Source organism: Python bivittatus, unplaced genomic scaffold, assembly GCF_059951505.1.
Source record: "Python bivittatus isolate LINGU-HERP-01145 unplaced genomic scaffold, Pbiv_v1 ctg000170_np1212, whole genome shotgun sequence".
Taxonomy (NCBI): domain Eukaryota; kingdom Metazoa; phylum Chordata; class Lepidosauria; order Squamata; family Pythonidae; genus Python; species Python bivittatus.
In genome coordinates, this window is record NW_028277039.1 from 1,608,277 (window position 1) to 1,623,230 (window position 14,954).

The window sequence follows — 14,954 nt, forward strand, 5'->3', positions numbered from 1 at the left end:
TGGCATCTTCCCCCTCCTGAGTGCTGGACAGGCTTCAGCATCTCTTACTGGCCCCTGAGACTTCAGATGGCAAGAGCCCTGCCCACTGGTTAAGGGAGAGGCCTGGAGAAAACACGTGGGGGTGATTCTCCACTCCTGAGCTGCCTCATCAGCTTCCCTGCTTGGTTGGGAACGGTTCAGGGTGCAAGGTGGAAACAGCCACCAGCCTTTTGGAGAGGTATGTGTCAGCTGGGGGAAAGCAGCTGCAGAGCCCAAGTGCAGTCGTGGAAAAGCTGCTTGGTGATGGAGCTATAAGCAGATTTCTGAAAACAGCTCAGGCTAGAATTATGCAGTGGCTGTCTTGGCACCACATGGCTATACGCTGAAGCCAGTAGGTGTTGCTGTGATAGGCTCCTGTATATTGAAGCAGCCTCCTTTACAGGTCAGTTCCACTGGAAGGGGGCATTGGATGAACTAAATAGGTTTCTTAAGATGGTGTGGGGAGTGAGGAATTGCAATACTGAGTTTCAGAATTCTTGTGCAGCAGTTTTTTCAAACTCTAGAAAAGAGGCTGGTGTGGGTCTTCCGGGCTGTGTGGCCGTGTTCTGGAAGTTTTGTTTCCTAACGTTTCGCCAGCACCTGTGACCCACTGTGACCGGCATCTTCAGTGTGCAGGAGCACAGACAGGAGCAGTTCTCTCTGTGCCCAGGGTGATGTGACCCTTTTGTAGGTATTTATAGAGATCAGTGAGGGGAGGGAAGGGGGGGATTGGGGTGGGTGTGTGGGGGGTTGGGTTACTGATTGGCTGCTTGTTTTGGTGTCAGAATATGTGTGTATCTTCCTGGGGATTAGGCAGGGTTTTTTCTTCTATTGAATTGTTAACAAGGGGCTGCTGGGGGTGATTAGCAAGTTCATTGTGTGAACTGTTCGCATGTCCTGGTGGTTGAGCTGAGTTCATTGACCTTTTCCAGGCTGTATTTTTCAGGATTGGTAGCCAGGTTTTGTTGATTTTTAGACTCTCCTCTTTTTTATTGAAACTGTGCTGGTGTTTGTGAATCTCAATGGCTTCCTGGTATAGTGGCTGTTGGTGTTGTCCAGTATCTCTGTGTTTTCAAATAGGATTTTGTGTCCAGTGTGCTTGAGAGCATGTTCAGCTACTGCAGATTTTTCTGGTTGCTGTAGTATGCCGGCCATGAAAGCCTTCGACAATACATCTAGAAAAGAGGTTTGTAAATTATTAATTTACTATTACTGCACTTTTGTAGTACAATGATGTGCAACACGTTTTTGGTTGGTCACTGGACGCTCATTTATTCCTATAATGCAAATCAAATTAGTTTTGTTAGCTTTTGTTAGCATATTTGGAAGTGGCTTTACAGGCTGAACACAAAGGGGTTGGGGGCTCCAGGTTGTTCCCTCCCACTGTGTTGAGCCAAACACTTTCAGGTAGGGTGTGAATCCAGCCAGCCTCTTCCTGTCTTGCTCTTTGTCTGCAAAAAACCTCCTCCTCAGTGCCTCTGCCACTTCCCCATGTTCAAAAAAACCTGGTGCTCCAGACCTTCCGCAGAGACCCTCGGCCCAAGTTTATGTCTGTCTAAGTGACCTCTCCACCCTGATCCAGGGTTTAGGGGCAAAGGGAGCTGCTTTCATTAATGTAGAGCATGTACAGATGGACCAAAAGTATTGGTACCCCTCCACTTTTCCCTCAAAGAATTCAAATTTGCCCTGAAATAAGTTGAAACTGACACAAGTAAATGGTATCTGCCATTCTTTATTCTGTAGTCCATAGAACAGACACTTGGCTTGTGGTGTATGACTTCACATCGCTAGGAGTCGAAAATGACCTAATGGCACATAATCAATTCATTCCCAGATTAGCTACTCTGACATGTTACACACTCAGCCACTTGATTGCAATACATTTATTTCTACAACCAAGTTAAGGAGCACCTGCAGAGCCTGGCTTCTGGCATTCCTTCCACCCCCTAGTAGAGCTGTGCCAGGGTCCCATGACCAGAAGCTGCCCAGCTGCCATGGGAGAGATGTTGGGGAGGGTTTCCTCCACAGCCTCTGGGCCAATCTGGCCCATTCCATTTTCTCTTGGTGGCTTCTCCAGCCACACTAAATTTGGCCCTATTTTGGGAGAGCTACCCTGCTGATAGGCAGAGTGCTGAAGCCTTTTACGTAATTTCATTTTTGGGGTTGGAAAAAAACATTTGTGAGCACAGAACGTCCATCTCTGTTAATGTTAAATATGTGTCAATAATTATTATAAGGGAAAGGTAGATTAGCAAAAACGGCACTCTTTATGCTACATGACAAGCAGAGAACACCAACCTGTAGCTTCTGCAGGAAAGGCTTCCGGTCTTACCATGGAAGCTAGAAGGGAAAAGATGAAACTGGATTTCTGATACTCTCCAGTGTAATTTTTGAGAGGTGTACGGGCCAGTTTTTGAATATAGAATGACCTGTAATTCCACACCTCCTGGAATTAAGGAAAAAAATGTGTTGGCATTTGGACTGAGACTGGGAAAATACACAGAAGCTGAAGGACTGTGGGGCCCCAGGCCTTTCTCCTGCCAAGGGTGACTTTGTCAGGTCCCAGGGATTCCTGGGCCTTCTAGGCTGAACTTGGTTTCAGAGACATTGCCAACCCGTGAGGTTGGCAAAAGCCTCTCCCTTGCTTGCTGTTGAGGTTCTCGGGGGGGGCTGCTGGTTCCTCTTCTAGACCTTCAGCAGTTCCTGGGTAAAATGCTCATCCTCCCTGCCTGGATTGGCCACAGATGCTGGATCTGCCCTCTGGGTGATCCATGGGAATTCCTGGGCAGCCCCTGCTTTCCCTCTTGGTAACCCTGCCCCTTCCTTGGGATTCGCCAGCACACCTGCTCGGCTGCTCCTGCCCAATGCACACTGTACTGCTTTCAGACGGGAGCCTCTGCAGAACGGACACTGCGTGGCGAGGTGGGTGTCTTGCTGGAACAAGGGGAAGGGGGGCACGGCTGTGCAGCAGAAGGCCCTCATTGTCCCCAGGCTCAGCATCTGGCGCTAGCCCTCCGTGACCTCTTCCCGCTTCCTGGCGCCTCTTTCTCCCCCACCCTCTGCCCTTGGCAAGACAGCAGTCTGGGCCCCACTTCCCTTTTTCAGAGAACCCCCTTCTTCAAAAGCCACCGAGGAAAGAAAGAGCTTTTTGCTGCTTCCGACAGAGCAGAGGGAGGAAATAGGCCGTGATTGTCCTCTGTGGTAAAATTAGGGAGGAAAGGGCATCCTAATGAATCTTGCCGGCTGGCAGGGCAGCTCTGCTCCAGGCCCAAGGCATGAAAGCAAGGCCCGCTGCCGATGGGCAGAGCCAGGGGGGGTGGGGGACTGGGGGTGGGAGGGTGGAGGGCAGCCCCCTGGTGGCTCTCAGGGTCCCAGACCCTGTGGGCCCTGAGATGCTCCGGGGGGAGGTGCTACTGGCCCTACTGCAAGCCCTCCTGGCAGAGTTGGGTAGCCAGGTACCCCTTTTGTCAGCCAGCAGAGCAGCTCCCCAACATGTGCTGCTTCTGGTTCTGCATCTGCCCCAGCAGAGAGGGGTGTCCTTCCAATAGGGCCCCCCTTCTGAGCTCCAGCCAGGCCAGGCGTGTCAGCCCCTCCTTCCAGTCGGTCCCGAAAGCACAAAGCTCTCTCCCAGAGTGCAGCCTTTTTAAGGCCATGAACAGTGTGGCCAATGGTTCAACATGTCAATTAGTCTACTTTATATGATGGCCCCCCCGGAGTCTTTTAATGTTCTGCTAAACAATCATGAGAGACTGCTTCAGTGTTCTTCTCCAGAGAGGCCGCAACCTTTGGCCAGGGAAGCCACATGGAGCAAGCAGATGTCAAACCCCACATTAGATGGGGAAATTGGTCATCCTCGGGAACCTCATCTTGAGAATATCCATTTCTTCCATGTAATTAATGTTTCTTAGAAATTCTCCTTTCTTAATTGATACTTAGGTTTCAAAATCTCAGTGGTCCAGTGCATAAAAATAAATACATGATTTTTGCTTTCAAAATAGAGATTACTGATATGGCTTGGTTTGGTCTCCCAGCACAACCAGTATTTTCTTGCAAGCCAGTTGCCTACAGGAGTGCTTTGGGAAATTACATTCCTGGCCATCAAAGGCAAAGACCCTGGATGCAACAAAGCATGAGCTCCCGTGATGGTCCTCTGCAAGCCCCTCCCTGGGAGAAAGGCACAGGGTGTGGCTGGGACACAGCAGAGCCTGAATCCACCTCTGGCCCAGCTTCGCCTCCTTTCTCCACAGATCTTTAGCCAAGCCCTTGGCATCCCTGGGGCAAACAGACTGTTTATGGGGTTGCTAGCGGAAGGTCAAGAGGGTCTTCACACACTCTTGTTGTCTGCCAGCTGATTCCGAAGCGCCAGCTTTCAGCACTGGATTATTAGATTGCAATATATGCATAATCCAGAGGGCAGATGAGAACTGATGAGTGGGAAATGTCGGGAAAATCACCTTGGGAGAAACAGCTTCACCATGAGTGTTAGCAGCAGAACAGGGACCAGGAGTGCTGAGTTCCCCTGTCCTGGGGGCACCGAGCAGAGCAGAGCAGAGGAAGGGCAGCTTTTCACTGACCTCCAGTCTGTGGATCACACAGTATTTCCAAAGGTTGCTGCAGAATGGTGATGTATGAGGACCATGCACAAAACAGGAATACGGATCACCATATTCTTGTTTGGCTTAATGCTTTCAACACTTTCCAGCCCAACAGAATGTTGGAAGGAAATTATATAAAGAGGCTTGGGACCCCGTCTGTCAGTCTATTGTCTGTTGGCAGGATATACTCCAAAACCTGAAACAAATTGTACCACGTTTGGTATGGCAGGAAAAGCTGGCAGAAGAAAGATTGTGTTTGAAAATGGGCTGATTCCATTTCCCCAAATCCATAAACAACTGCACGCAAATAGCAAATATGCATTCAAATGTGCAGAAAGATGTGCACCAGGCAGGCTTTGGTTCCTCAGGCGATTCGTTGAACAAGCACTTGGACTTCTGCTTGCGATGATATGCACTGGCAGCCACTTGGGCTTTTCGGCAGGTGCCAGGCAGGCCTGTTTGCACATGGCCTGCCGAGTTTCTATAATTAAGGCATCAAAAGTCTGGGGCTGGACTAACCTCCACATCCTCGTGTGTGAGGCATGCCAAGGCTTTAAACCCATATGTAATTCCTGGATTTTATCTGTTCTAATTAATTTGCCCATTATTGTCCTGCAACTATCCAACCCAGAGCCCTCAAGATAAAATTGCTGCCTGCAGCTGCTGGGTGCTGCCGACCGCTACCCGGAATGTCACCGACTCCAGCAGCTACACCGCGCCTGGGATTGTCTGGGACATCATGCACGTCGTGGTCAAGGCACTGCCCAAAAGTTACCCCATCATCAATCTCCTTTCTTTCCAAGTGTACAGTAGTGGAAGTGCAAATGATAAATCCAAGGGAATTCAGAAGGCCCAGAGCAATTTCAGCCAAACATTTGAGAGCCATTTCCCTAGTCAGTTTCCCCTAATTACATGGCTGCTGCCTTCCCCTTCGCCTTGCACAGTAGTAGTCACAGCTGCGGGGTTGTGAGGCAGAGCCCCAGTGTTCTGGTTCATCATGTTGGTTCAGAGGAAACCCTTCACAGAGGTCTCAAGTTAATCTGACAATGTAAAAAAGCTTGTCCTTAAATTGGAAATAATTTTGTCACAAGCACAAGTCTTTTTAACCAGATTAATCAGCCCTTAAGGATAACTCTTGAATTAATTTATTTACTCTGGGAATAACTTTGGTTTCACAGGCTAAAACCTGGTTTTCCTCTTTTAACTGGGCAATTTCATCTAAGGCTCTTTCTAATTTAGTTGGGCATCACCCCAGGAGGCCTTATCAGCTTGTTCTAGTAAAGAAAAATAGTACCATAGAGACCTGATTTCTTTCTCCTTCCTCCAGGCCAGTTCCTTCTTTTCACATTTCCATTCATCCAGCTGACTGGTCTGAGACAGCTGCAGATGGTGCTGGTCTTCTGAGCTGGTCGGGGCTCCAGGTTCTCTTGCTCCACCTGTATGCTGGCCTCTGGGCCACCTGAGCAGCGGCCTTCTCCTTCATGCTGGCTTTCAGCTCCTGGCAGTAATTCTGGAAGAGCTTCACCCAGTCACCCAGGGGCTGAATCTTTGCCCCTCTTTGTTGTCCTTTGCCATGGGATCATTCATTGGAGCATAATAAAGGAACAACAACAACAGCACTAATTCTGTTGCCCCCTGATCCCTTGCCCCTTAGCCAGGGTGCCATGATTTGGTTCAGTTTCCTGACTGTCAGGCTATGCTGATTGCTGGGATGGACATCAATCCACCTCCCGCCCCGCCCCCCCAATGTGTGATCCCACAAATCTGGATGCCCAGGCCAGCGCAGACACCGTGTGCTCAAAGAGCACCCTTTGCTGATGGGAGGCCGAAGAAAGCGGACTTGGCATTGGCAGCACACGGGGCGGTTCAATGAAATTGTAAAATTGTCCAGTGCTCCAGCCCAAGAAACAGTGACGTCTAAGCATCTTGCTGCACATGTTCTGGCCTTTGGAATGAAAACCAGCCTCTTGCGTGGACTGTATAAGGATCAAACCCAGTGCCTGTTTTACTTTCTCCTACCTGAACAGCACCATCTTATGGGGAGGCTGAATTTCGTTCCTCACCACCAGCAGTGGTGCCTCTTCAGTGGACCCAGGCTTCTGGAAAATCATCCTACAAAATTCTAGCGTTTGCAATTCTGCCTTCTGGTTTGGAAGTATGCAAAACCAGGAGCTGCAAAAGGTGGCTTTTTAAAAACAACAACATTTGTGTTGCATTTAAAACTGTCCATAACTAGGGCACACATGTTTTTGCACCATCATTAATTCTGAGCAAAAGGGGCTTTACAGATTTCTGATTAACTCTCCAGCCCTGACAGGCTCAGCATTTGCTGCCTCATTTGTGGTGCTCCTCTAACTGAGGCATTACTGGCATTCAGTCCATCCGCCTTTAGGCAACGCTGGAGCAGAGGAAGGAGGAGTCAGTCCCCTGGAAATGAAACCCAGGACAGGGTGCAAGGGGCGTGGGCTGTTCCTTCATTTTCTTGAAGGGCAGTGAAGCAATGGTCTTCCTAAATCAGGGCAGTCCTCTCCTGCTGCCTGCCTCCCAGTGCATCTCCCAGTGGCATTGGGACTGCATTCTGCTAGGACACATGATTGCGGAGGAATCTCATGTGGTGTTCCAAATGGACCACATCCTTGTAGAGGAGCAGAACTTCAAATGGAATCCCACATCTGTCAAGCAAGAGGTTAAACCAGGTGTTGTGGGGACCTACAGGGGACCTCCTCCTTCCTGAATCAACAGTTCCAGTTCATGGTAGTAAGGGAAGAGAAGTCAGACTGGTGATCAGTGCTTATTTGTGGGGTGTCTCTAAGCATAATTCTCCCCCTCCCCTTGTTCAACATCTACATGAAACTGCTGGGAGAGGTCATCCATCAATTCTGCCAGACTCACAGCTAAATGACAGGGGAGGCTGTCACCAGGAGGGCCTTTCTCCAGCTTTGGTTGGTGCACCAAATGCAGCTCTGTTTGGAATAGGAAACCCTAACAACAATAACTCTGCTTCTCACCAGAATTGGACTTCTGTACCGTGTTCTACATAGGTCTGCCTTTAAAAAATCCCCAGAAAGTGCAAATTGGTGCAAAATGTGGCAGCCCACTTTCTGGTGACTGAGAATTGCCATTGCCATGTAAGCCATAGCCATTTGTGTGTGTGTGTGGGGGGGGGAGTTTACCAATACGTTTCTGGAAGACCAAGTGCTGATGTTAACCTATAAACCTCTAAATAGGTCCATCTTCTCTACATAGAATCAACTTGCCTGGTGCATGCTCCCCAACAAAATCTGTTAATGCCCCCCCCCATTACCAAGAGGCTAGGGGAGCAAGGATAATGTTCTTCTGTTGCAACCCCTGTCTCCTGAGGTTAGATAATTTCCAACCCCCCTCTCCACTCCACCCCCCCCCCCAGCTTTCCAGAAGCTTTGCTGAGAGCATTGGGAAATAAGCTCTTGTGTTACTTCAGTGTATTATTGTATAGTTATCATTTTAATATCGTTTTATTGCTGTACACTGCTGGGAGTTCATGCAGATTACGATGGTATATAAATGACAGGCAGAAATAAATGGTGGCTTTGGGTCCTTCAGGATTAAAGGAAATCTAATTCAAGAAGGCAAATAGGCTTTAAGACTCTAATTTTATGACCTTAAAACCTTAATGGAAATTGAGTGTCAACTGAAGAGAAAGCAACGGGATTGGATTCCACCTGGAGCAGAGTTCTTCTGAACCCCGGAGGGTGGCAGAAGTATCTCTCTCTTGTCTGAGCCTGGCCATCCAGGCAGGGCTGCCCTGGCGTTCCTGGGCCTCAGAGGAAAGTGCAGGAACCCATCCCTTGGTCCGGCCGCCTTGGGCTCCATGTGGAACAGCTGGTGTGGAGGCTGTCCCTCAAAGAGTCCCTGCTGATATGGGGTCATCTGCCACAGCAGATGGAAGCTCTGTGGGTGACATACATGGACCTTCTCCAGGAAGCACATGGTTCTCTCTCTCTGAACTGTTCTCCTCTCTTCACCCCACCCTAAGCTGGTGAGTCGCTCTTTGAACTCTTGTGTCCTTTTACCGTTTATTCCCCCCGCAAAAAATAATTTTTCTAAATCCTTAAGCTCATGTTTAAAACTTCTTTCACTAAGTATTGAAGGAACCCGCCCAGTGAATGCCATAAAACTTGCCGTTGAGAAGGTTCTTAATATTTGAAAACCAGTAAAAAAGTAATTCCAAAAGTGATAAAGAAATGAGGCTTGGCTGAACTTTGTGTCCATATAGGCTACATTATGACTGAGCTTAGTTGGAATCCCTCAATTCCCAGCCACTCGACTCACCAGCAGACTGCAAAAACCTCAGTTCCAGTGGTCTACTCACAAGGAGCAGCTGTGCAGAGTACATGTGGGTGAACTCACGATCTCTCCTTTCTCTGGAGAAATTTCGCTGGCCAGGATCTACTCTCTGGCCCCCAATCTCCACCATAATGCCATCCCTGCTCCTTCAGGGATGTCTAGCTCGCCATGTCCTCACCAGAAGAGGGAACATGAGACATTGTTGCTGATGCGTGCTGGATAATTGAGAAACCCAAAGAATACCAAAAAGTCATAGAAAAGCCTTTGATTGTGTCAATCATGTCAAGCTGTGGAATATGCTCAGAAAATGGGAATCCCAGAGCATCTCATTGTCCTCATGAGAAACTTATATACAGTCAGGAAGCCACAGTCCGCACAGAACATGGTGAAACAGACTGGCTCCAGGTTGGCAAAGGAATGTGACAAGGCATTCCTTTGCCATTTGCCATTATTGATTCAACCTATATGTGGAATATATATTAAGGGAAGCTGGATTGGAAGAAGATGAGTGTGGTTTTAAAAGTGGAGGAAGAAACATCTATAACCTGTGCTATGATGCTACCCTGATAGCTGAAATGCAAAGGAGTTACAAGCCCTAGTACTAAAAGTCAAAGAGCAGAGTGAAAAAATGGGACTAAAATTAAACATGAAGACCAAATTAATGACAACAGGTAGAACAACCAGCCTTAGAATTGAGAATGAAAATATCAAAGTGGTGGATAGTTTCTGCCTTTTAGGATCAACCATCAACAGTAAAGGAACAAGCACTCAGTAGAGCAGCCATGAAAGCCTTGGAAAAGATATTCAAATGCTGTGATGTGTCTATACTTACAAAGATCAGGATCATGCAAGCCATGGCGTTCCCTGTGACACTCTATGGAAGTGAAAGTTGGACCTTAAAGAAGCAGGATAGGAAGAGTATTGATGCTTTTGAACGTTGGTGTTGGAGAAGAGTCCTGAGAATACCATGGACAGCCAAGAAAAAAACCAATGGATCATTGAACAAATCAAACCAGAGCTGTCACTCAAGGCACAAATGACCAAGCTCAAATTATCCTACTTCAGACTCGTTATGCAAAAACTCAGCAATCTGGAGGAGGCTCTAATGCTGGGAAAAGTGGAAAGAAAGAGAAGAAGAGGACGATCAGCAGCAAGGTGGATGGACTCAGTTACAGAGGCAATGAGTGCACCATTGGGAGACATGAAAGAACAGGTTAAGGATAGATTGCCTTGTAAAAAATGTATCTGTGGTCACTAGGAGTTGAAAATGACTTGATGGCACTCAACCAATCAACCAATCAATCAATCCTTTATCCTTTATTTTCCAGGAAGTTTGTACTCCAGTTTCTGTATAGCTGCATCATGTATTTCTTTAGCTATGTTTGTGTTTTCAGAGTTAGTGCTTTCCCAACTCATTAATCCCCATCATTTGTTGGAGAGCAAAGTTAGTCTCTGAAAGTGAAAATTCAACAGGGAAATTGTAAGTTCATTCTTTTTGCCCAAAATGTTTTCTTTAATGAAGGTTCAGATGTTTGGAGGGCTGGAATTCCAGTACATTAACATGAATGATGAAAAGTCATCCTTCAACCCCACTCTGCCTTCACCCAATGCTGCCAGATGTCAGGAGCTGATGGGTTCTGCTTACTAGGCTTTGCTGCCTATGTCCTGATCAAGAAGAGTTTTCCTGGAAACCTGTCCTTATCTACCAGCATAATAGACAAGACCCTCCAAAGTGGTGTGTGGGTTTCTGCTTCTCTCAAAGCTTAATTTTACAGTTGCATCAAGCAGTGAGCACACCTGAGATGCAGCTTTTGTGGGAAGTCTGAATCTCTCTCTTCCCAAACCTGTTATCACCGTTTTGTGCTCCCTGGTAGTCAGCAGCAAAGAACGATGACAGAGATGTAGGAGTCTCTACATGGAGGAGTTACAAATCACCCAATATCATGATCTGCTTTAACCATATCTGTTGAATCAACCACAAAAGATGGGATCACACAGCACCCTAAGGTAAATCAAATTAGCCCCGTTATGTGAGAACTTACGCAAGTGGTCAGACTGCTGCCTATTGTCCAGTCTCCCTGACCCTGGGATCATCTCTCTGGGCAGATATTTTTCTTGGCCCTGCCTGGTGATACTTTGGGGGACTGGGCTGGATCCTTCTGCATTTTTGTGCCTCAAGGGCAAAATAAAGGCCACAAGGCAAAATGGCCATGAAATAATTGATTCAGAAAGAACTAGGGGCAGGGGTGCAACAGACAGGCTTTGCCTCCTTCCTGGCAGGATGGGAGCCAGGCTGCAGTTCCCCCACCAAGTCAAGGCCTGTATCTTTTTGTCACCCCAGCAGCAGATCTATGGAAATCATTTGCAGAAGGCAATACCCCTACAGAGCTCCATGAGTGATGGTGGCATGCCAATTAATGTCCCTGGAGGCCCTGGAAAGTAGGGTCTGTGGGGCAGCAGTGGGTCAAGAGCACTGCTGGAATCAGGGCATTGGAAGCCACCTAGTGCAATCCACCACCCCAAGGCCTCCAGATCTAATTGTCCCACTGCTGGTCCAACACAGGGGTGTCTCATGAGGATTGAAAACTCTCCTTTCATAACTGTACCTCATTTGATCCAGCTCTGTTCCGGTGTAGCTATAACACTATTGCTGTTCCTTTACTATAACACTCAGTTTCAACATTTTCATCCCCTTCACAGTGCCTGTTCTTGTCCCCATTCCCTGATTGGGACCTTGTCATGCCCTTGTTGCTTTCTCTTCAACTTCTGTCTCTTTGCAGCACAGTGTCATGAACTGGACATAGGATTCCAGGTCAGGGGCAGAGTAAAGTGGAAATATTAGCCCTTGTGACGTGAAAATAATGGGTAGATCAGATTTTGTTCTATGTAGAGCAGACCTGCTGAAATCATGGGACTGGATCATGCCTAATGGGTGGCAGAAGATGGGATCAATTCAGGATCTGCTACCAGTTCTATCAATACAGCCTAAAATCACACTTTTTTGGCCACAAGGCATTGTGGCTGTGTGTTTGCCAGTCATCCTGAGAACTTCTGTTTATGTTCTTGCCTCCTTCTGTAAGTTCTCCTCCATCCTCTCATGGTCTCTTTTTCACCTCCATCCTCCATCTACGAGACTTAGAGTGCATTTATAACAGCATAAAAATGGCCATACTTGATCCACCAGGAATTTTGCCATGGAAATTTCCACTTACATACAGACTCATCCTGCCAATCTGGAAAGAACAGTCTGGCTTTTGTTTGAGGAATGTTTGCAGATGGACATGGATGGACTGCCTTTCTTATTAGTTGCATTAGCAGCTGGATGCATTTGTTTTTGTATCATCCAAATTCCTTTCTTAAGGAATATTAAGACATTAACAGGATGCAGATAGTATAGAAAATAAATTCCTGGAATGTCAAACTATCAGCTAGAAGTTGAAGACAACAGCCGCTCAGTTTCGACTTCAACACAGCCCTGAGTCTGTTTCAACCCCTGCTCTCCTTCAGGGGAAAGAAACCCTGCCTTTGTCTTACACTAGTTGGCCAGTTTGAGACTCAAGAACTGGGCAAAATTCCTTCCTTTCTCCACTGTTTTTCATCACAAGCACTTTCCTTTGCTTTGGGGGGATGGCGTGGGCAGTAGTATTCTTACTTCTGCAACTGAGGCCCCTGAAGTGCCACATGTCTAGGCAGATCTAGAAGGTTGTGTTTGCCTAATTGTCTTCTCACATTACAAATGTTTGAGGAACCATAGTATCATGGAGTTGGAAGGGACCAAAGAGGTCACCTAATCTAGCCTCCTGCTCAGTGTAGGATCCACTAGACTGTCCCTCACAGATGACCATCCAGTTTCTGTCTGAAGGCCTCCAGCAAAGGACAACTCAAGTTATGATGTGGCAGCTTGTTCCGCTGGCTAGCAGCTTGTACAGTCAGGAAGTTCCATGTCTAGCCAGAACCTGCTTCCTTGTAGGTTTAATTCCAGTCCTGGAGCAATAGAAGATAAGTCTTCTCCCTCTTCTGTGTGACAGCCTCTCAGATATTTGAACACTGTCACTATATGTCCACTTGATCATCTCTTCTCTGAGCTAAATATATTCAGATTGTTTGACTCTCATAGGGATTCATTTCCAGACCTTTCCCCATTTTGATAGCTGGGCTCTGAACTTACTGTAATTTGTCACTGTTCTTTTTTGAGTGGTGTTGTCCAGAACTGGACACAGTAGTCCAAATAAGAATTGACCAGGGCAGAGTAGCATGGAAGAATTACTTGTGATCAATATGTTCCTATTAATGCACCCCAAGATGACATTATCCATTTGAACTGTGGTGCTCAGAACTGAACACAGGATTCCAAAGGGGTTTGATGAGCACGGCAGAGTAGAACAATATTCTACTAATCTGGACTTTGTACTCCCATTAGCACACCCAGGCTGCATCACATTGTTGGCTCATGTTTAATCTGTGGTTGACAAAGACACCCAGATTCCTTTCACAACCAGATCTCCCCCATCCTATACTTGTGCCCTTATTTTTTCTACTCAGGCACAAAACTTATTTCTCCCTGTTCAATTAAATCCCAATAAAGTTGGGAACTCATATTTCAGCCCACTGCCCAAGTCTATTGGGTTTTTTAAAGTCTCCTCTAAAGGATTAGCGACCCCTCTGAGCTTTCTGTCATCTGCAGATTGTAATAAACGTCCGAATATTAATCAAAATGTTGAACAGCAGAAGGCCTAGGACAGAGTTCTTGTGGCACTCCACTTGATATTTCCCTCCACCCTGAAATGGAACCATTTCTGAGTACTCTTTGGTTGTGTTCATTCAGCCAGTAATGAGTCTGTCTAACAGCACTATCTTCTACCCCATGTTTTATTAAAGAGAATGTCATGAGAGACTTTGTCAAAGGCTTTAACTGAGGTCCAGGTACACTATGTTTATGACATTCCCCCATCTACTAAGCAAGTAACTGTATCACAGAAGGAGATAAGGTTAATCAAAATCTTGATGGCTCCTGTTAATTGTAGCATGCCTGTCTAAATGCTCACAAACTTGCTGTTTAATAATCTCCTTGAGGACCTTGCTGCTTTCCTTCTTGTAGGAAATGTTTATGATTGCACCTTCAGTATCTAGTATACTTGCCCAGTATAGAGGTCAAGCTGACAGGTCTGTAATTACATAGCTCCTCTTCCTTCTCCTCTTTGAAAATGGGAACAACATTCACTCTTCTGCAGCCCTCTGGGACCTTATTAGCCTCCAGGAGTTCTCAAAACATACTGAAAGCAGTTCTTTTATAGCTTCAGTACCTTAGGATGAAGTCCATCTGGCCCTGGAGATCCAAATTTGTTTAAATTAGCTAAGTTTTCCCTTAACCTCTTTTTGTAGAATCATAGATTCATAGGGTTGGAAGGGATCTTGGAGGTTGATCTTACAGTTCAACCCCTGCCCAGGGGGAATCCCAAACAAATGATTGTTCAACTTTGTTTGAAAACCCTGAGTGATAGAGAACCCATGACTCCAGGAAGCAGGCTGTTTCACCAATCAATAGCTCTTACAGTCAGGAAATTCAATTTCAATCTCAGATTGGGAACTGTCTCTGTAAGGCTTCTACCCCTTGATTCTTGTCCTACCCTTGGATAATAAATGCACTCTCTTCCCTGGGACAGCCCTTCAGGGACTGGAAGACTGCTGTCATGTCTCCCGTCCGGACTGAGGCCTTCTCTTTTTTAGGCAAGAAACATTCAGTTCCTTTAACTGCTCTTCACTCTCTTCGCTGTTCTTCTTGGACCTCTTTTCAGTTCCTCAAAATCCTTCTTCTAGTGTGGCAACAACCAAAACTGGACCCCTGAATGTGGTCCAGGCAGTGCAGCCTGGAGCTGTGCCCTAAGCCGCCTCCCCTCCTTCCTCCGGTGACACAGCCATGATCAGCCAGGGCTCCATTTCCTTTCCAGAGAAGAATTCTACTAGGAAGGCTTCCTGTTGTGTGTGGCCTACAAAAGTATCTTGCTATCTGTAAGC

General features: G+C 46.8%; 1 long non-coding RNA gene across 1 annotated transcript; it reads left to right on the forward strand.

Moving 5' to 3' along the window:
* Nucleotides 1-772: 772 nt before the first annotated feature.
* Nucleotides 773-8,189, forward strand: LOC112542193 (uncharacterized). Its single transcript, XR_003086028.2, has 2 exons — nt 773-1,204; nt 5,941-8,189. It is a non-coding gene; the product is annotated as an uncharacterized LOC112542193 (long non-coding RNA).
* Nucleotides 8,190-14,954: the final 6,765 nt, after the last annotated feature.